Here is a 20642-nt window from a genome sequence, read left to right on the forward strand (position 1 = left end):
TAAAGAATACTTCAGAGAAAATACGTTCCATAGAGGTCACACACACCAAGCAAACATCAACGGCTGATCAGAAAATTATATATATACTGAACCCATCATTTTGTCTCGATCATCTAGCTTAACTAGAATGGAAAACTGCAAGAGATTGAATCCCTAACCAATGACAAGCGTTGGTTTGGTCTTCTTGCGAAAGAATTGGACAACATGGTTCAGGGTGTTTTTGTTCACGGAACTTGTGCTGAAAACATTAAAGGTAAAACTTATTCTGTAATCTGATCATTATCTCAGACCTATGTTGTTTTCATACAAGAGGGTTTTACTTGTCATGAAACATATTTCTTGCATTCTAACATTTCTATTGTGATGGGAAGTTATAAGGAAGAAGCCCGGCTAGCTCAGTTCGGTAGATTATGAGACTCTTAATTTCAGGGTCGTGGTTTCGAGCCCCACGTTGGGCTATGGAGCTTTTGAGATTCGGAATTGAGCACCAGCATGCAGATCAAAGTCTTAGCTTAAAAGACTCCTTATTAAAGGATACTTCAGAGCAAATACATTCCATAGAGTTCACACACACCAAGCAAACATCAACGGCTGATCAGAAAATTATATATATACTGAACCCATCAATTTGTCTAGATTATCTAGCTTAACTAGAATGGAAAACTGCAAGAGATTGAATCCCTAACCAATGACAAGCGTTGGTTTGGTCTTCTTGCGAAAGAATTGGACAACATGGTTCAGGGTGTTTTTGTTCACGGAACTTGTGCTGAAAACATTAAAGGAAAAATTTATTCTGTAATCTGATCATTATCTCAGACCTATGTTGTTTTCATACAAGAGGGTTTTACTTGTCATGAAACATATTTCTTGCATTCTAACATTTCTATTGTGATGGGAAGTTATAAGGAAGAAACCCGGCTAGCTCAGTTCGGTAGAGCATGAGACTCTTAATTTCAGGTTCGTGGTTTCGAGCCCCACGTTGGGCTATGGACCGTTTGAGATTCGGAATTGAGCACCAGCATGCAGATCAAAGTCTTAGCTTAAAAGACTCCTTATTAAAGGATACTACAGAGCAAATACATTCCATAGAGTTCACACACACCAAGCAAACATCAACGGCTGATCAGAATATTATATACATATTAAACCCATCAATTTGTCTAGATTATATAGCTAAACTAGAATGGAAAACTGCAAGAGATTGAATCCCTAACCAATGACAAGCGTGTGTTTGATCTTCTTGCGAAAGAATTGGACAACATGGTTCAGGCAGTTTTTGTTCACGGAACTTGTGCTCAAAAATATTAAAGGTAAAACTTATTCGGTAATCGCATCATTATCTCAGACCTAGGTTGTTTTCATACAAGAGGGTTTTACTTCTCATGAAACATATTTCTTGCATTCTAACATTTCTATTATGATGGGAAGTTATTTGGAAGAAGCGCCAGCTAGCTCAGTTCGGTAGAGCATGACACTTTTAATCTCAGGGTTGTGGGTTCGAGCCCCACGTTGAGCTATGGAGCTTTTGAGATTCGGAATTGAGCACCAGCATGCAGATCAAAGTCTTAGCTTAAAAGACTCCTTATTAAAGAATACTTCAGAGAAAATACGTTCCATAGAGGTCACACACACCAAGCAAACATCAACGGCTGATCAGAAAATTATATATATACTGAACCCATCATTTTGTCTAGATTAACTAGCTTAACTAGAATGGAAAACTGCAAGAGATTGAATCCCTAACCAATGACAAGCGTTGGTTTGGTCTTCTTGCGAAAGAATTGGACAACATGGTTCAGGGTGTTTTTGTTCACGGAACTTGTGCTGAAAACATTAAAGGTAAAACTTATTCTGTAATCTGATCATTATCTCAGACCTATGTTGTTTTCATACAAGAGGGTTTTACTTGTCATGAAACATATTTCTTGCATTCTAACATTTCTATTGTGATGGGAAGTTATAAGGAAGAAGCCCGGCTAGCTCAGTTCGGTAGAGCATGAGACTCTTAATTTCAGGGTCGTGGTTTCGAGCCCCACGTTGGGCTATGGAGCTTTTGAGATTCGGAATTGAGCACCAGCATGCAGATCAAAGTCTTAGCTTAAAAGACTCCTTATTAAAGGATACTTCAGAGCAAATACATTCCATAGACTTCACACACACCAAGCAAACATCAACGAATGATCAGAAAATTATATATATACTGAACCCATCAATTTGTCTAGATTATCTAGCTTAACTAGAATGGAAAACTGCAAGAGATTGAATCCCTAACCAATGACAAGCGTTGGTTTGGTCTTCTTGCGAAAGAATTGGACAACATGGTTCAGGGTGTTTTTGTTCACGGAACTTGTGCTGAAAACATTAAAGGTAAAACTTATTCTGTAATCTGATCATTATCTCAGACCTATGTTGTTTTCATACAAGAGGGTTTTACTTGTCATGAAACATATTTCTTGCATTCTAACATTTCTATTGTGATGGGAAGTTATAAGGAAGAAACCCGGCTAGCTCAGTTCGGTAGAGCATGAGACTCTTAATTTCAGGGTCGTGGTTTCGAGCCCCACGTTGGGCTATGGAGCTTTTGAGATTCGGAATTGAGCACCAGCATGCAGATCAAAGTCTTAGCTTAAAAGACTCCTTATTAAAGGATACTACAGAGCAAATACATTCCATAGAGTTCACACACACCAAGCAAACATCAACGGCTGATCAGAAAATTATATATATAATGAACCCATCAATTTGTCTAGTTTAACTAGAATGGAAAACTGCAAGAGATTGAATCCCTAACCAATGACAAGCGTCGGTTTGATCTTCTTGCGAAAGAATTGGACAACATGGTTCATGCGGTGTTTGTTCACAGAACTTGTGCTCAAAAATATTAAATGTAAAACATATTGTCTAATCTCATCATTATCTCAGACCTAGGTTGTTTTCATACAAGAAGGTTTTACTTCTCATGAAACATATTTCTTGCATTCTAACATTTCTATTGTGATGGGAAGTTATTTGGAAGAAGCGCCAGCTCAGTTCTGTAGAGCATGACACTTTTAATCTCAGGGTTGTGGGTTCGAGCCCCACGTTGGGCTATGGAGATTTTAAGGTTAGGAATTGAGCACCAGCATGCAGATCAAAGTCTTATCTTAAAAGACTCCTTATTAAAGGATACTTCAGAGCAAATACATTCCATAGAGTTCACACACACCAAGCAAACATCAACGGCTGATCAGAATATTATATATATATTAAACCCATCAATTTGTCTACATTATATAGCTAAACTAGAATGGAAAACTGCAAGAGATTGAACCCCTAACCAATGACAAGCGTGTGTTTGATCTTCTTGCGAAAGAATTGGACAACATGGTTCAGGCGGTTTTTGTTCACGGAACTTGTGCTGAAAACATGAAAGGTAAAACTTATTCTGTAATCTCATCATTATCTCAGACCTAGGTTGTTTTCATACAAGAGGGTTTTACTTCTCATGAAACATATTTCTTGCATTCTAACATTTCTATTGTGATGGGAAGTTATAAGGAAGATGCCAGGCTAGCTCAGTTCGGTAGAGCATGAGACTCTTAATTTCAGGTTCGTGGTTTCGAGCCCCACGTTGGGCTATGGAGCTTTTGAGATTCGGAATTGAGCACCAGCATGCAGATCAAAGTCTTAGCTTAAAAGACTCCTTATTAAAGGATACTTCAGAGAAAATACATTCCATAGTGTTCACACACACCAAGCAAACATCAACGGCTGATCAGAAAATTATATATATATTGAACCCATCAATTTGTCTAGATTATCTAGCTTAACTAGAATGGAAAACTGCAAGAGATTGAATCCCTAACCAATGACAAGCGTTGGTTTGGTCTTCTTGCGAAAGAATTGGACAACATGGTTCAGGGTGTTTTTGTTCACGGAACTTGTGCTGAAAACATTAAAGGTAAAACTTATTCTGTAATCTGATCATTATCTCAGACCTATGTTGTTTTCATACAAGAGGGTTTTACTTGTCATGAAACATATTTCTTGCATTCTAACATTTCTATTGTGATGGGAAGTTATAAGGAAGAAACCCGGCTAGCTCAGTTCGGTAGAGCATGAGACTCTTAATTTCAGGGTCGTGGTTTCGAGCCCGACGTTGGGCTATGGAGCTTTTGAGATTCGGAATTGAGCACCAGCATGCAGATCAAAGTCTTAGCTTAAAAGACTCCTTATTAAAGGATACTTCAGAGCAAATACATTCCATAGAGTTCACACACACCAAGCAAACATCAACGGCTGATCAGAAAATTATATATATATTAAACCCATCAATTTATCTAGATTATATAGCTAAACTAGATTGGAAAACTGCAAGAGAATGAATCCCTAACCAATGACAAGCGTGTGTTTGATCTTCTTGCGAAAGAATTGGACAACATGGTTCAGGCAGTTTTTGTTCACGGAACTTGTGCTCAAAAATATTAAAGGTAAATCTTATTCGGTAATCGCATCATTATCTCAGACCTAGGTTGTTTTCATACAAGAGGGTTTTACTTCTCATGAAACATATTTCTTGCATTCTAACATTTCTATTATGATGGGAAGTTATTTGGAAGAAGCGCCAGCTCAGTTCGATAGAGCATGACACTCTTAATCTCAGGGTCGTGGGTTCGAGCCCCACGTTGGGCTACGGAGATTTTAAGGTTAGGAATTGAGCACCAGCATGCAGATGAAAGTCTTGGCTTAAAAGACTCCTTATTAAAGGAAACATCAGAGGATATACATTCCATAGGGTTCACACACACCAAGCAAACATCAACGGCTGATCAGAATATTATACATATATTAAACCCATCAATTTGTCTAGATTATATAGCTAAACTAGAATTGAAAACTGCAAGAGATTGAATCCCTAACCAATTACAAGCGTTGGTTTGGTCTTCTTGCGAAAGAATTGGACAACATGGTTCAGGGTGTTTTTGTTCACGGAACTTGTGCTGAAAACATTAAAGGTAAAACTTATTCTGTAATCTGATCATTATCTCAGACCTAGGTTGTTTTCATACAAAAGGGTTTTACTTGTCATGAAACATATTTCTTGCATTCTAACATTTCTATTGTGATGGGAAGTTATAAGGAAGAAGCCCGGCTAGCTCAGTTCGGTAGAGCATGAGACTCATAATCTCAGGGTCGTGTGTTCAAGCCCCACGTTGGGCTATGGAGCTTTTGAGATTCGGAATTGAGCACCAGCATGCAGATCAAAGTCTTAGCTTAAAAGACTCCTTATTAAAGGATACTTCAGAGCAAATACATTCCATAGAGTTCACAAACACCAAGCAAACATCAACGGCTGATCAGAATATTATATATATATTAAACCCATCAATTTGTCTAGATTATATAGCTAAACTAGAATGGAAAACTGCAAGAGATTGAATCCCTAACCAATGACAAGCATGTGTTTGATCTTCTTGCGAAAGAATTGGACAACATGGTTCAGGGTGTTTTTGTTCACGGAACTTGTGCTCAAAAATATTAAATGTAAAACTTATTCTGTAATCTCATCATTATCTCAGACCTAGGTTGTTTTGATACAAGAAGGTTTTACTTCTCATGAAACATATTTCTTGCATTCTAACATTTCTATTGTGATGGGAAGTTATAAGGAAGAAGCCCGTCTAGCTCAGTTCGGTAGAGCATTACACTTTTAATTTCAGGGTCGTGGGTTCGAGCCCCACGTTGGGCTATGGACCTTTTGAGATTCGGAATTGAGCACCAGCATGCAGATCAAAGTCTTAGCTTAAAAGACTCCTTATTAAAGAATACTTCAGAGAAAATACATTCCATGGAGTTCACACACACCAAGCAGACATCAACGGCTGATCAGAAAATTATATATATACTGAACCCATCAATTTGTCTAGATTATCTAGCTTAACTAGAATGGAAAACTGCAAGAGATTGAATCCCTAACCAATGACAAGCGTTGGTTTGGTCTTCTTGCGAAAGAATTGGACAACATGGTTCAGGGTGTTTTTGTTCACGGAACTTGTGCTGAAAACATTAAAGGTAAAACTTATTCTGTAATCTGATCATTATCTCAGACCTATGTTGTTTTCATACAAGAGGGTTTTACTTGTCATGAAACATATTTCTTGCATTCTAACATTTCTATTGTGATGGGAAGTTATAAGGAAGAAGCCCGGCTAGCTCAGTTCGGTAGAGCATGAGACTCTTAATTTCAGGGTCGTGGTTTCGAGACCCACGTTGGGCTATGGAGCTTTTGAGATTCGGAATTGAGCACCAGCATGCAGATCAAAGTCTTAGCTTAAAAGACTCCTTATTAAAGGATACTTCAGAGCAAATACATTCCATAGAGTTCACACACACCAAGCAAACATCAACGAATGATCAGAAAATTATATATATACTGAACCCATCAATTTGTCTAGATTATATAGCTTAACTAGAATGGAAAACTGCAAGAGATTGAATCCCTAACCAATGACAAGCGTTGGTTTGGTCTTCTTGCGAAAGAATTGGACAACATGGTTCAGGGTGTTTTTGTTCACGGAACTTGTGCTGAAAACATTAAAGGTAAAATTTATTCTGTAATCTCATCATTATCTCAGACCTAGGTTGTTTTCATACAAGAGGGTTTTACTTCTCATGAAACATATTTCTTGCATTCTAACATTTCTATTGTGATGGGAAGTTATAAGGAAGAAGCCCGGCTAGCTCAGTTCGGTAGAGCATGAGACTCTTAATTTCAGGGTCGTGGTTTCGAGACCCACGTTGGGCTATGGAGCTTTTGAGATTCGGAATTGAGCACCAGCATGCAGATCAAAGTCTTAGCTTAAAAGACTCCTTATTAAAGGATACTTCAGAGCAAATACATTCCATAGAGTTCACACACACCAAGCAAACATCAACGAATGATCAGAAAATTATATATATACTGAACCCATCAATTTGTCTAGATTATCTAGCTTAACTAGAATGGAAAACTGCAAGAGATTGAATCCCTAACCAATGACAAGCGTTGGTTTGGTCTTCTTGCGAAAGAATTGGACAACATGGTTCAGGGTGTTTTTGTTCACGGAACTTGTGCTGAAAACATTAAAGGTAAAATTTATTCTGTAATCTGATCATTATCTCAGACCTATGTTGTTTTCATACAAGAGGGTTTTACTTGTCATGAAACATATTTCTTGCATTCTAACATTTCTATTGTGATGGGAAGTTATAAGGAAGAAGCCCGGCTAGCTCAGTTCGGTAGAGCATGAGACTCTTAATTTCAGGGTCGTGGTTTCGAGCCCCACGTTGGGCTATGGAGCTTTTGAGATTCGGAATTGAGCACCAGCATGCAGATCAAAGTCTTAGCTTAAAAGACTCCTTATTAAAGGATACTTCAGAGCAAATACAGTCCATAGAGTTCACACACACCAAGCAAACATCAACGGCTGATCAGAAAATTATATATATATTGAACCCATCAATTTGTCTAGATTATCTAGTTTAACTAGAATGGAAAACTGCAAGAGATTGAATCCCTAACCAATGACAAGCGTCGGTTTGATCTTCTTGCGAAATAATTGGACAACATGGTTCAGGGTGTTTTTGTTCACGGAACTTGTGCTGAAAACATGAAAGATAAAATTTATTCTGTAATCTCATCATTATCTCAGACCTAGGTTGTTTTCATACAAGAGGGTTTTACTTCTCATGAAACATATTTCTTGCATTCTAACATTTCTATTGTGATGGGAAGTTATAAGGAAGAAGCCCGGCTAGCTCAGTTCGGTAGAGCATGAGACTCTTAATTTCAGGGTCGTGGTTTCGAGCCCCACGTTGGGCTATGGAGCTTTTGAGATTCGGAATTGAGCACCAGCATGCAGATCAAAGTCTTAGCTTAAAAGACTCCTTATTAAAGGATACTTCAGAGAAAATACATTCCATAGAGTTCACACACACCAAGCAAACATCAACGGCTGATCAGAAAATTATATATATATTGAACCCATCAATTTGTCTAGATTATCTAGCTTAACTAGAATGGAAAACTGCAAGAGATTGAATCCCTAACCAATGACAAGCGTGTGTTTGATCTTCTTGCGAAAGAATTGGACAACATGGTTCAGGCGGTTTTTGTTCACAGAACTTGTGCTCAAAAATATTAAATGTAAAACATATTGTGTAATCTCATCATCATCTCAGACCTAGGTTGTTTTCATACAAGAAGGTTTTACTTCTCATGAAACATATTTCTTGCATTCTAACATTTCTATTGTGATGGGAAGTTATTTGGAAGAAGCGCCAGCTCAGTTCGGTAGAGCATGACACTTTTAATCTCAGGGTTGTGGGTTCGAGCCCCACGTTGGGCTTTGGAGATTTTAAGGTTAGGAATTGAGCACCAGCATGCAGATCAAAGTCTTAGCTTAAAAGACTCCTTATTAAAGGATACTTCAGAGCAAATACATTCCATAGAGTTCGCAAACATCAACGGCTCATCAGAATATTATATATTTATTAAACCCATCAATTTGTCTAGATTATATAGCTAAACTAGAATCGAAAACTGCAAGAGATTGAATCCCAAACCAATGACAAGCGTGTGTTTGATCTTCTTGCGAAAGAATTGGACAACATGGTTCAGGCAGTTTTTGTTCACGGAACTTGTGCTCAAAAATATTAAAGGTAAAACTTATTCGGTAATCGCATCATTATCTCAGACCTAGGTTGTTTTCATACAAGAGGGTTTTACTTCTCATGAAACATATTTCTTGCATTCTAACATTTCTATTATGATGGGAAGTTATTTGGAAGAAGCGCCAGCTCAGTTCGATAGAGCATGACACTCTTAATCTCAGGGTTGTGGGTTCAAGCCCCACGTTGGGCTATAGAGATTTTAAGTTAAGGAATTGAGCACCAGCATACAGATGCATGTCTTATCTTAAAAGACTCCTTATTAAAGGATACTAAAGAGAAAATACATTCCATAGAGTTCACACACACCAAGCAAACATCAACGGCTGATCAGATAATTATATATATATTGAACCCATCAATTTTTCTAGATTTTCTAGCCTAACTAGAATGGAAAACTGCAAGAGATTGAATCCCTAACCAATGACAAGCGTTGGTTTGATCTTCTTGCGAAATAATTGGACAACATGGTTCAGGTTGTTTTTCTTCACGGAACTTGTGCTCAAAAACATTAAAGGTAAAATGTATTCTGTAATCTGATCATTATCTCAGACCTAGGTTGTTTTCATACAAGAAGGTTTTACTTCTCATGAAACATATTTCTTGCATTCTAACATTTCTATTGTGATGGGAAGTTATTTGGAAGAAGCGCCAGCTCAGTCCGGTAGAGCATCACACTTTTAATTTCAGGGTCTTGGTTTCGAGCCCCATGTTGGGCTATGGAGCTTTTGAGATTCGGAATTGAGCACCAGCATGCAGATCAAAGCTTAGCTTAAAAGACTCCTTATTAAAGAATACTTCAGAGCAAATACATTCCATAGAGTTCACACACACCAAGCAAACATCAACGTCTGATCAGAAAATTATATATATACTGAACCCATCAATTTGTCTAGATTATCTAGCTTAACTAGAATGGAAAACTGCAAGAGATTGAATCCCTAACCAATGACAAGCGTTGGTTTGGTCTTCTTGCGAAAGAATTGGACAACATGGTTCAGGGTGTTTTTGTTCACGGAACTTGTGCTGAAAACATTAAAGGTAAAACTTATTCTGTAATCTGATCATTATCTCAGACCTATGTTGTTTTCATACAAGAGGGTTTTACTTGTCATGAAACATATTTCTTGCATTCTAACATTTCTATTGTGATGGGAAGTTATAAGGAAGAATCCCGGCTATCTCAGTTCGGTAGAGCATGAGACTCTTAATTTCAGGGTCGTGGTTTCGAGCCCCACGTTGGGCTATGGAGCTTTTGAGATTCGGAATTGAGCACCAGCATGCAGATCAAAGTCTTAGCTTAAAAGACTCCTTATTAAAGGATACTTCAGAGCAAATACATTCCATAGAGTTCACACACACCGAGCAAACTTCAACGGCTGATCAGAATATATTATATATATTAAACCCATCAATTTGTCTAGATTATATAGCTAAACTAGAATGGAAAACTGCAAGAGATTGAACCCCTAACCAATGACAAGCGTGTGTTTGATCTTCTTGCGAAAGAATTGGACAACATGGTTCAGGCGGTTTTTGTTCACGGAACTTGTGCTGAAAACATGAAAGGTAAAACTTATTCTGTAATCTCATCATTATCTCTGACCTAGGTTGTTTTCATACAAGAGGGTTTTACTTCTCATGAAACATATTTCTTGCATTCTAACATTTCTATTGTGATGGGAAGTTACAAGGAAGAAGCCCGGCTAGCTCAGTTCGGTAGAGCATGAGACTCTTAATTTCAGGGTCGTGGTTTCGAGCCCCACGTTGGGCTATGGAGCTTTTGAGATTCGGAATTGAGCACCAGCATGCAGATCAAAGTCTTAGCTTAAAAGACTCCTTATTAAAGGATACTTCAGAGCAAATACATTCCATAGAGTTCACACACACCAAGCAAACATCAACGGCTGATCAGAAAATTATATATATATTGAACCCATCAATTTGTCTAGATTATCTAGTTTAACTAGAATGGAAAACTGCAAGAGATTGAATCCCTAACCAATGACAAGCGTCGGTTTGATCTTCTTGCGAAATAATTGGACAACATGGTTCAGGGTGTTTTTGTTCACGGAACTTGTGCTGAAAACATGAAAGATAAAATTTATTCTGTAATCTCATCATTATCTCAGACCTAGGTTGTTTTCATACAAGAGGGTTTTACTTCTCATGAAACATATTTCTTGCATTCTAACATTTCTATTGTGATGGGAAGTTATGAGAGAAGCCCGGCCAGCTCAGTTCGGTAGAGCATGAGACTCTTAATCTCAGGGTCGTGGTTTCGAGCCCCACGTTGGGCTATGGAGATTTTGAGATTCTGAATTGAGCACCAGCATGCAGATCAAAGTCTTAGCTTAAAAGACTCCTTATTAAAGGATACTACAGAGCAAATACATTCCATAGAGTTCACACACACCAAGCAAACATCAACGGCTGATCAGAATATTATATACATATTAAACCCATCAATTTGTCTAGATTATTTAGCTTAACTAGAATGGAAAACTGCAAGAGATTGAATCCCTAACCAATGACAAGCGTTGGTTTGGTCTTCTTGCGAAAGAATTGGACAACATGGTTCAGGGTGTTTTTGTTCACGGAACTTGTGCTGAAAACATTAAAGGTAAAACTTATTCTGTAATCTGATCATTATCTCAGACCTAGGTTGTTTTCATACAAGAGGGTTTTACTTCTCATGAAACATATTTCTTGCATTCTAACATTTCTTTTGTGATGGGAAGTTATAAGGAAAATGCCAGGCTAGCTCAGTTCGGTAGAGCATGAGACTCTTAATCTCAGGGTGTGGTTTCGAGCCCCACGTTGGGCTATGGAGCTTTTGAGATTCGGAATTGAGCACCAGCATGCAGATCAAAGTCTTAGCTTAAAAGACTCCTTATTAAAGGATACTACAGAGCAAATACATTCCATAGAGTTCACACACACCAAGCAAACATCAACGGCTGATCAGAATATTATATACATATTAAACCCATCAATTTGTCTAGATTATATAGCTAAACTACAATGGAAAACTGCAAGAGATTGAATCCCTAACCAATGACAAGCTTGTGTTTGATCTTCTTGCGAAAGAATTGGACAACATGGTTCAGGCGGTTTTTGTTCACGGAACTTGTGCTCAAAAATATTAAAGGTAAAACTTATTCGGTAATCTCATCATTATCTCAGACCTATGTTGTTTTCATACAAGAGGGTTTTACTTGTCATGAAACATATTTCTTGCATTCTAACATTTCTATTGTGATGGGAAGTTATAAGGAAGAAGCCCGGCTAGCTCAGTTCGGTAGAGCATGAGACTCTTAATTTCAGGGTCGTGGTTTCGAGCCCCACGTTGGGCTACAGAGATTTTAAGTTAAGGAATTGAGCACCAGCATGCAGATCAAAGTCTTAGCTTAAAAGACTCCTTATTAAAGGATACTTCAGAGCAAATACATTCCATAGAGTTCACAAACACCAAGCAAACATCAACGGCTGATCAGAATATTATATATATATTAAACCCATCAATTTGTCTAGATTATATAGCTAAACTAGAATGGAAAACTGCAAGAGATTGAATCCCTAACCAATGACAAGCGTTTGTTTGATCTTCTTGCGAAAGAATTGGACAACATGGTTCAGGGTGTTTTTGTTCACGGAACTTGTGCTCAAAAATATTAAATGTAAAACTTATTCTGTAATCTCATCATTATCTCAGCCCTAGGTTGTTTTCATACAAGAAGGTTTTACTTCTCATGAAACATATTTCTTGCATTCTAACATTTCTATTGTGATGGGAAGTATAAGGAAGAAGCCCGGCTAGCTCAGTTCGGTAGAGCATTACACTTTTAATCTCAGGGTCGTGGGTTCGAGCCCCACGTTGGGCTATGGAGCTTTTGAGATTCGGAATTGAGCACCAGCATGCAGATCAAAGTCTTAGCTTAAAAGACTCCTTATTAAAGAATACTTCAGAGAAAATACATTCCATAGAGTTCACACACACCAAGCAAACATCAACGGCTGATCAGAAAGTTATATATATACTGAACCCATCAATTTGTCTAGATTATCTAGCTTAACTAGAATGGAAAACTGCAAGAGATTGAATCCCTAACCAATGACAAGCGTTGGTTTGGTCTTCTTGCGAAAGAATTGGACAACATGGTTCAGGGTGTTTTTGTTCACGGAACTTGTGCTGAAAACATTAAAGGTAAAACTTATTCTGTAATATGATCATTATCTCAGACCTATGTTGTTTTCATACAAGAGGGTTTTACTTGTCATGAAACATATTTCTTGCATTCTAACATTTCTATTGTGATGGGAAGTTATAAGGAAGAAGCCCGGCTAGCTCAGATCGGTAGAGCATGAGACTCTTAATTTCAGGGTCGTGGTTTCGAGCCCCACGTTGGGCTATGGAGCTTTTGAGATTCGGAATTGAGCACCAGCATGCAGATCAAAGTCTTAGCTTAAAAGACTCCTTATTAAAGGCTACTTCAGAGCAAATACATTCCATAGAGTTCACACACCAAGCAAACATCAACGAATGATCAGAAAATTATATATATACTGAACCCATCAATTTGTCTAGATTATCTAGCTTAACTAGAATGGAAAACTGCAAGAGATTGAATCCCTAACCAATGAAAAGCGTTGGTTTGATCTTCTTGCGAAAGAATTGGACAACATGGTTCAGGGTGTTTTTGTTCACGGAACTTGTGCTCAAAAATATTAAATGTAAAACTTATTCTGTAATCTCATCATTATCTCAGACCTAGGTTGTTTTCATACAAGAAGGTTTTACTTCTCATGAAACATATTTCTTGCATTCTAACATTTCTATTATGATGGGAAGTTATTTGGAAGAAGCGCCAGCTCAGTTCGATAGAGCATGACACTCTTAATCTCAGGGTCGTGGGTTCGAGCCCCACGTTGGGCTACGGAGATTTTAAGGTTAGGAATTGAGCACCAGCATGCAGATGAAAGTCTTGGCTTAAAAGACTCCTTATTAAAGGAAACATCAGAGGATATACATTCCATAGGGTTCACACACACCAAGCAAACATCAACGGCTGATCAGAATATTATACATATATTAAACCCATCAATTTGTCTAGATTATATAGCTAAACTAGAATGGAAAACTGCAAGAGATTGAATCCCTAACCAATGACAAGCGTTGGTTTGGTCTTCTTGCGAAACAATTGGACAACATGGTTCAGGGTGTTTTTGTTCACGGAACTTGTGCTGAAAACATTAAAGGTAAAACTTATTCTGTAATCTGATCATTATCTCAGACCTAGGTTGTTTTCATACAAGAGGGTTTTACTTGTCATGAAACATATTTCTTGCATTCTAACATTTCTATTGTGATGTCAAGTTATAAGGAAGAAGCCCGGCTAGCTCAGTTCGGTAGAGCATGAGACTCTTAATCTCAGGGTCGTGGTTTCGAGCCCCACGTTGGGCTATGGAGCTTTTGAGATTCGGAATTGAGCACCAGCATGCAGAGCAAAGTCTTAGCTTAAAAGACTCCTTATTAAAGGATACTTCAGAGCAAATACATTCCATAGAGTTCACACACACCAAGCAAACATCAACGTCTGATCAGTAAATTATATATATATTGAACCCATCAATTTGACTAGATTATCTAGCCTAACTAGAATGGAAAACTGCAAGAGATTGAATCCCTAACCAATGACAAGCGTTGGTTTGATCTTCTTGCGAAATAATTGGACAACATGGTTCAGGTTGTTTTTGTTCACGGAACTTGTGCTCAAAAACATTAAAGGTAAAATGTATTCTGTAAACTGATCATTACCTCAGACCTAGGTTGTTTTCATACAAGAGGGTTTTACTTCTCATGAAACATATTTCTTGCATTCTAACATTTCTATTGTGATGGGAAGTTATAAGGAAGAAGCCCGGCTAGCTCAGTTCGGTAGAGCATGAGACTCTTAATCTCAGGGTCGTGTGTTCAAGCCCCACGTTGGGCTATGGAGCTTTTGAGATTCGGAATTGAGCACCAGCATGCAGATCAAAGTCTTAGCTTAAAAGACTCCTTATTAAAGGATACTTCAGAGCAAATACATTCCATAGAGTTCACAAACACCAAGCAAACATCAACGGCTGATCATCTCATCTCATCTCATTTTCATCCGCTTATCCGGGGTCGGGTCGCGGGGGGAGCAGCTCAAGCAGGGGGCCCCAGACTTCCCTTTCCCGGGCCACATTGACCAACTCTGACGGGGGGATCCCGAGGCGTTCCCAGGCCAGTGTTGAGATATAATCTCTCCACCTAGTCCTGGGTCTTCCCCGAGGTCTCCTCCCCACTGGACGTGCCTGAAACACCTCCCAAGGAAGGCGCCCAGTGGGCATCCTTACCAGATGCCCGAACCACCTCAGCTGACTCCTTTCTAAGTGAAGGAGCAGCGGCTCTAATCCGAGTTCCTCACGGATGGCTGAGCTTCTCACCCTATCCCTAAGGGATACGCCAGCCACCCTTCTGAGAAAACTCATCTTGGCCGCTTGTACCCGTGATCTCGTCCTTTCGGTCATCACCCAGCCCTCATGACCATAGGTGAGGATAGGAACGAAGATCGACCGGTAGATCGAGAGCTTTGCCTTGCGGCTCAGCTCTCTTTTCGTTACAACGGTGCGGTAAAGCGAACGCAATACCGCCCCCGCTGCTCCGATTCTCCGGCCAATCTCACGCTCCATAGTACCCTCACTCGCGAACAAGACCCCAAGGTACTTGAACTCCTTCACTTGGGCTAAGGACTCATTTCCTACCCGGAGTAAGCAATCCATCGGTTTCCTGCTAAGAGTCATGGCCTCAGATTTAGAGGTGCTGATCCTCATCCCAGCCGCTTCACACTCGGCCACCGGCCGATCCAGTGAGTGCTGAAGGTCACAGGCCGATGAGCCAATGAGGACCACGTCATCTGCAAAAAGCAGTGACGAGATCCTCAGACCACCGAACTGCAACCCCTCCCCACCCCGACTACGCCTCGATATCCTGTCCATGTATATCACAAACAGGATTGGTGACAAGGCGCAGCCCTGGCGGAGACCAGCATCCACTGAGAACGAAACTGACTGGCTGCCGAGGACGCGAACACAGCTCTCGCTTTGGGAGTACAGGGATTGGATGGCCCTGAGGATAGACCCCCTTACCCCATACTCCCGCAGCACCTCCCACAGTTTCTCCCGGGGGACCCGGTCATACGCCTTCTCCAGATCCACAAAACACATGTAGACCGGATGGGCATACTCCCAGGCCCCCTCCAGGATCCTTGCGAGAGTGAAGAGCTGGTCTGTAGTTCCACGTCCGGGGCGAAAACCGCATTGTTCCTCTTCAATCTGAGGTTCGACGATCGGCCGAACCCTCCTTTCCAGCACCTTGGAGTAGACTTTACCAGGGAGGCTGAGAAGTGTGATGCCCCGGTAATTGGCACACACTCTCTGGTCCCCCTTTTTGAACAGGGGAACCACCACCCCAGTTTGCCACTCCTTTGGCACTGTACCCGACTCCCACGCGATGTTGAATAGGCGTGTCAACCATGACAGCCCCTCAACACCCAGAGCCTTTAGCATTTCTGGCCGGATCTCATCAATCCCTGGGGCCTTGCCACTGCGGAGATGTTTGACCACCTCAGTGACCTCCACCAGGGAAATTGACGATGAAACACCATCAACCTCGAGCTCTGCCTCCAACATAGAGGGCGTGTTATTCGGATTCAGGAGTTCCTCAAAGTGTTCCTTCCAACGTCCGACAACCTCCTCAGTTGAGGTCAACAGAGTCCCATCCTTACTGTACACAGCTTGGATGGTTCCCCGTTTCCCCCTCCTGAGGTGCCGGATAGTCTTCCAGAAACACTTTGGTGCCGACCGAAAGTCCTTCTCCATGACCTCTCCGAACTTCTCCCACACCCGCTGCTTAGCCTCCGACACGGCAGCAGCTGCAGCCCTTCGGGCCTGTCGGTACCCTGCAACCGAGTCAGGAGTCCTCCAGGATATCATATCCCGGAAGGCCTCCTTCTTCAATCGGACGGCTTCCCTGACCACCGGTGTCCACCACGGTGTCCGAGGGTTACCGCCCCTTGAGGAGCCTAAGACCCTGAGGCCACAGCTAGCCGCCGCAGCTTCAGCAATGGAGGCTTTGAACACCGCCCACTCCGGCTCAATGCCCCCAACCTCCACAGGAATGCCAGAAAAACTCCGCCGGAGGTTTGAGTTGAAGATACCTAGGACGGGGGCCTCCTCCAGACGTTCCCAGTTCACCCGCACTACTCGTTTGGGCTTACCAGGTCTATCCGGAAATTTCCCCCACTCCCTGATCCAACTCACAACCAGATGGTGGTCGGTTGACAGTTCCGCCCCTCTCTTTACCCGAGTGTCCAAAACATGCGGCCTCAGATCAGATGACACGATCACAAAATCGATCATTGATCTTCGGCCTAGGGTACTCTGGTACCAGGTACACTTATGAGCACCCTTATGTTCGAACATGGTGTTTGTTATGGACAATCCATGGCTAGCACAGAAGTCCAATAACAAACGACCGCTCGGGTTCAGATCAGGGAGGCCGTTCCTCCCCACCACGCCTCTCCAGGTGTCTCCATCGTTGCCCACGTGGGCGTTGAAGTCACCCAGCAGAACTACGGAGTCCCCTACTGGAGCCCCATACAGGACTCCATTCAGGGTCTCCAAGAAGGCCGAGTACTCTGAACTGCTGTTTGGTGCATACGCACAAACAACAGTCAGAGTTTTCCCCCCTACAACCCTTAGGCGCAGGGAGGCGACCCTCTCGTCTACCGGGGTAAACTCCAACACCGCGGCGCTCAGCCGGGGATTTATGAGTATCCCCACACCCGCCCGACGCCTCACGCCCTTGGCAACTCCGGAGAAGAATAAAGTCCAACCCTTATCCAGGAGTACGGTACCAGAGCTGAGACTGTGCGTGGAGGTAAGCCCCACCAGATCTAACTGATAGCGCTCCACCTCCCTCACAAGCTCCGGTTCCTTTCCCCACAGCGAGGTGACGTTCCACGGCTCAAAGGCTGATCAGAATATTATATATATATTAAACCCATCAATTTGTCTAGATTATATAGCTAAACTAGAATGGAAAACTGCAAGAGATTGAATCCCTAACCAATGACAAGCGTGTGTTTGATCTTCTTGCGAAAGAATTGGACAACATGGTTCAGGGTGTTTTTGTTCACGGAACTTGTGCTCAAAAATATTAAATGTAAAACTTATTCTGTAATCTCATCATTATCTCAGCCCTAGGTTGTTTTCATACAAGAAGGTTTTACTTCTCATGAAACATATTTCTTGCATTCTAACATTTCTATTGTGATGGGAAGTTATAAGGAAGAAGCCCGGCTAGCTCAGTTCGGTAGAGCATTACACTTTTAATCTCAGGGTCGTGGGTTCGAGCCCCAGGTTGGGCTATGGAGCTTTTGAGATTCGGAATTGAGCACCAGCATGCAGATCAAAGTCTTAGCTAAAAAGACTCCTTATTAAAGAAAACTTCAGAGAAAATACATTCCATAGAGTTCACACACACCAAGCAAACATCAACGGCTGATCAGAAAATGATATATATACTGAACCCATCAATTTGTCTAGATTATCTAGCTTAACTAGAATGGAAAACTGCAAGAGATTGAATCCCTAACCAATGACAAGCGTTGGTTTGGTCTTCTTGCGAAAGAATTGGACAACATGGTTCAGGGTGTTTTTGTTCACGGAACTTGTGCTGAAAACATTAAAGGTAAAACTTATTCTGTAATCTGATCATTATCTCAGACCTATGTTGTTTTCATACAAGAGGGTTTTACTTGTCATGAAACATATTTCTTGCATTCTAACATTTCTATTGTGATGGGAAGTTATAAGGAAGAAGCCCAGCTAGCTCAGTTCGGTAGAGCATGAGACTCTTAATTTCAGGGTCGTGGTTTCGAGCCCCACGTTGGGCTATGGAGCTTTTGAGATTCGGAATTGAGCACCAGCATGCAGATCAAAGTCTTAGCTTAAAAGACTCCTTATTAAAGGATACTTCAGAGCAAATACATTCCATAGAGTTCACACACCAAGCAAACATCAACGAATGATCAGAAAATTATATATATACTGAACCCATCAATTTGTCTAGATTATCTAGCTTAACTAGAATGGAAAACTGCAAGAGATTGAATCCCTAACCAATGACAAGCGTTGGTTTGGTCTTCTTGCGAAAGAATTGGACAACATGGTTCAGGGTGTTTTTGTTCACGGAACTTGTGCTGAAAACATTAAAGGTAAAATTTATTCTGTAATCTAATCATTATCTCAGACCTATGTTGTTTTCATACAAGAGGGTTTTACTTGTCATGAAACATATTTCTTGCATTCTAACATTTCTATTGTGATGGGAAGTTATGAGGAAGAAGCCCGGCCAGCTCAGTTCGGTAGAGCATGAGACTCTTAATCTCAGGGTCGTGGTTTCGAGCCCCACGTTGAGCTATGGAGATTTTAAGGTTAGGAATTGAGCACCAGCATGCAGATCAAAGTCTTATCTTAAAAGACTCCTTATTAAAGGATACTTCAGAGAAAATACATTCCATAGTGTTCACACACACCAAGCAAACATCAACGGCTGATCAGAAAATTATATATATATTGAACCCATCAATTTGTCTAGATTATCTAGTTTAACTAGAATGGAAAACTGCAAGAGATTGAATCCCTAACCAATGACAAGCGTGTGTTTGATCTTCTTGCGAAAGAATTTGACAACATGGTTCAGGCGGTTTTTGTTCACAGAACTTGTGCTCAAAAATATTAAATGTAAAACATATTGTGTAATCTCATCATTATTTCAGACCTAGGTTGTTTTCATACAAGAAGGTTTTACTTCTCATGAAACATATTTCTTGCATTCTAACATTTCTATTGTGATGGGAAGTTATAAAGAAGAAGCCCGGCTAGCTCAGTTCGGTAGAGCATGAGACTCTTAATCTCAGGGTCGTGGGTTCAAGCCCCACGTTGGGCTATGGAGCTTTTGAGATTCGGAATTGAGCACCAGCATGCAGATCAAAGTCTTAGCTTGAAAGACTCCTTATTAAAGGATACTTCAGAGCAAATACATTCCATAGAGTTCACACACACCAAGCAAACATCAACGTCTGATCAGAAAATTATATATATACTGAACCCATCAATTTGTCTAGATTATCTAGCTTAACTAGAATGGAAAACTGCAAGAGATTGAATCCCTAACCAATGACAAGCGTTGGTTTGGTCTTCTTGCGAAAGAATTGGACAACATGGTTCAGGGTGTTTTTGTTCACGGAACTTGTGCTGAAAACATTAAAGGTAAAACTTATTCTGTAATCTGATCATTATCTCAGACCTAGGTTGTTTTCATACAAGAGGGTTTTACTTCTCATGAAACATATTTCTTGCATTCTAACATTTCTATTGTGATGGGAAGTTATAAGGAAGATGCCAGGCTAGCTCAGTTCGGTAGAGCATGAGACTCTTAATCTCAGGGTCGTGGTTTCGAGCCCCACGTTGGGCTATGGAGCTTTTGAGATTCGGAATTGAGCACCAGCATGCAGATCAAAGTCTTAGCTTAAAAGACTCCTTATTAAAGGATACTACAGAGCAAATACATTCCATAGAGTTCACACACACCAAGCAAACATCAACGGCTGATCAGAATATTATATACATATTGAACCCATCAATTTGTCTAGATTATCTAGCCTAACTAGAAAGGAAAACTGCAAGAGATTGAATCCCTAACCAATGACAAGCGTGTGTTTGATCTTCTTGCGAAAGAATTGGACAACATGGTTCAGGCGGTTTTTGTTCACGGAACTTGTGCTCAAAAATATTAAATGTAAAACTTATTCTGTAATCTCATCATTATCTCAGACCTAGGTTGTTTTCATACAAGAAGGTTT

General features: G+C 40.5%; 4 non-coding genes across 4 annotated transcripts; all 4 read left to right on the forward strand.

Annotated features, from left to right (window-relative positions):
• Nucleotides 1–5125: 5125 nt before the first annotated feature.
• Nucleotides 5126–5199, forward strand: trnam-cau (transfer RNA methionine (anticodon CAU)). Its single transcript has one exon. It is a non-coding gene; the product is annotated as a tRNA-Met (tRNA).
• A 455-nt stretch (nucleotides 5200–5654) lies between these two features.
• Nucleotides 5655–5728, forward strand: trnak-uuu (transfer RNA lysine (anticodon UUU)). Its single transcript has one exon. It is a non-coding gene; the product is annotated as a tRNA-Lys (tRNA).
• A 6770-nt stretch (nucleotides 5729–12498) lies between these two features.
• trnak-uuu (transfer RNA lysine (anticodon UUU)) lies at nucleotides 12499–12572 on the forward strand. Its single transcript has one exon. It is a non-coding gene; the product is annotated as a tRNA-Lys (tRNA).
• Nucleotides 12573–19652: 7080 nt separating this feature from the next.
• Nucleotides 19653–19726, forward strand: trnak-cuu (transfer RNA lysine (anticodon CUU)). The gene has a single exon. It is a non-coding gene; the product is annotated as a tRNA-Lys (tRNA).
• The last annotated feature ends 916 nt before the right edge of the window (nucleotides 19727–20642 follow it).

The sequence above is a fragment of the Platichthys flesus genome, chromosome 20, assembly GCF_949316205.1.
Source record: "Platichthys flesus chromosome 20, fPlaFle2.1, whole genome shotgun sequence".
Taxonomy (NCBI): domain Eukaryota; kingdom Metazoa; phylum Chordata; class Actinopteri; order Pleuronectiformes; family Pleuronectidae; genus Platichthys; species Platichthys flesus.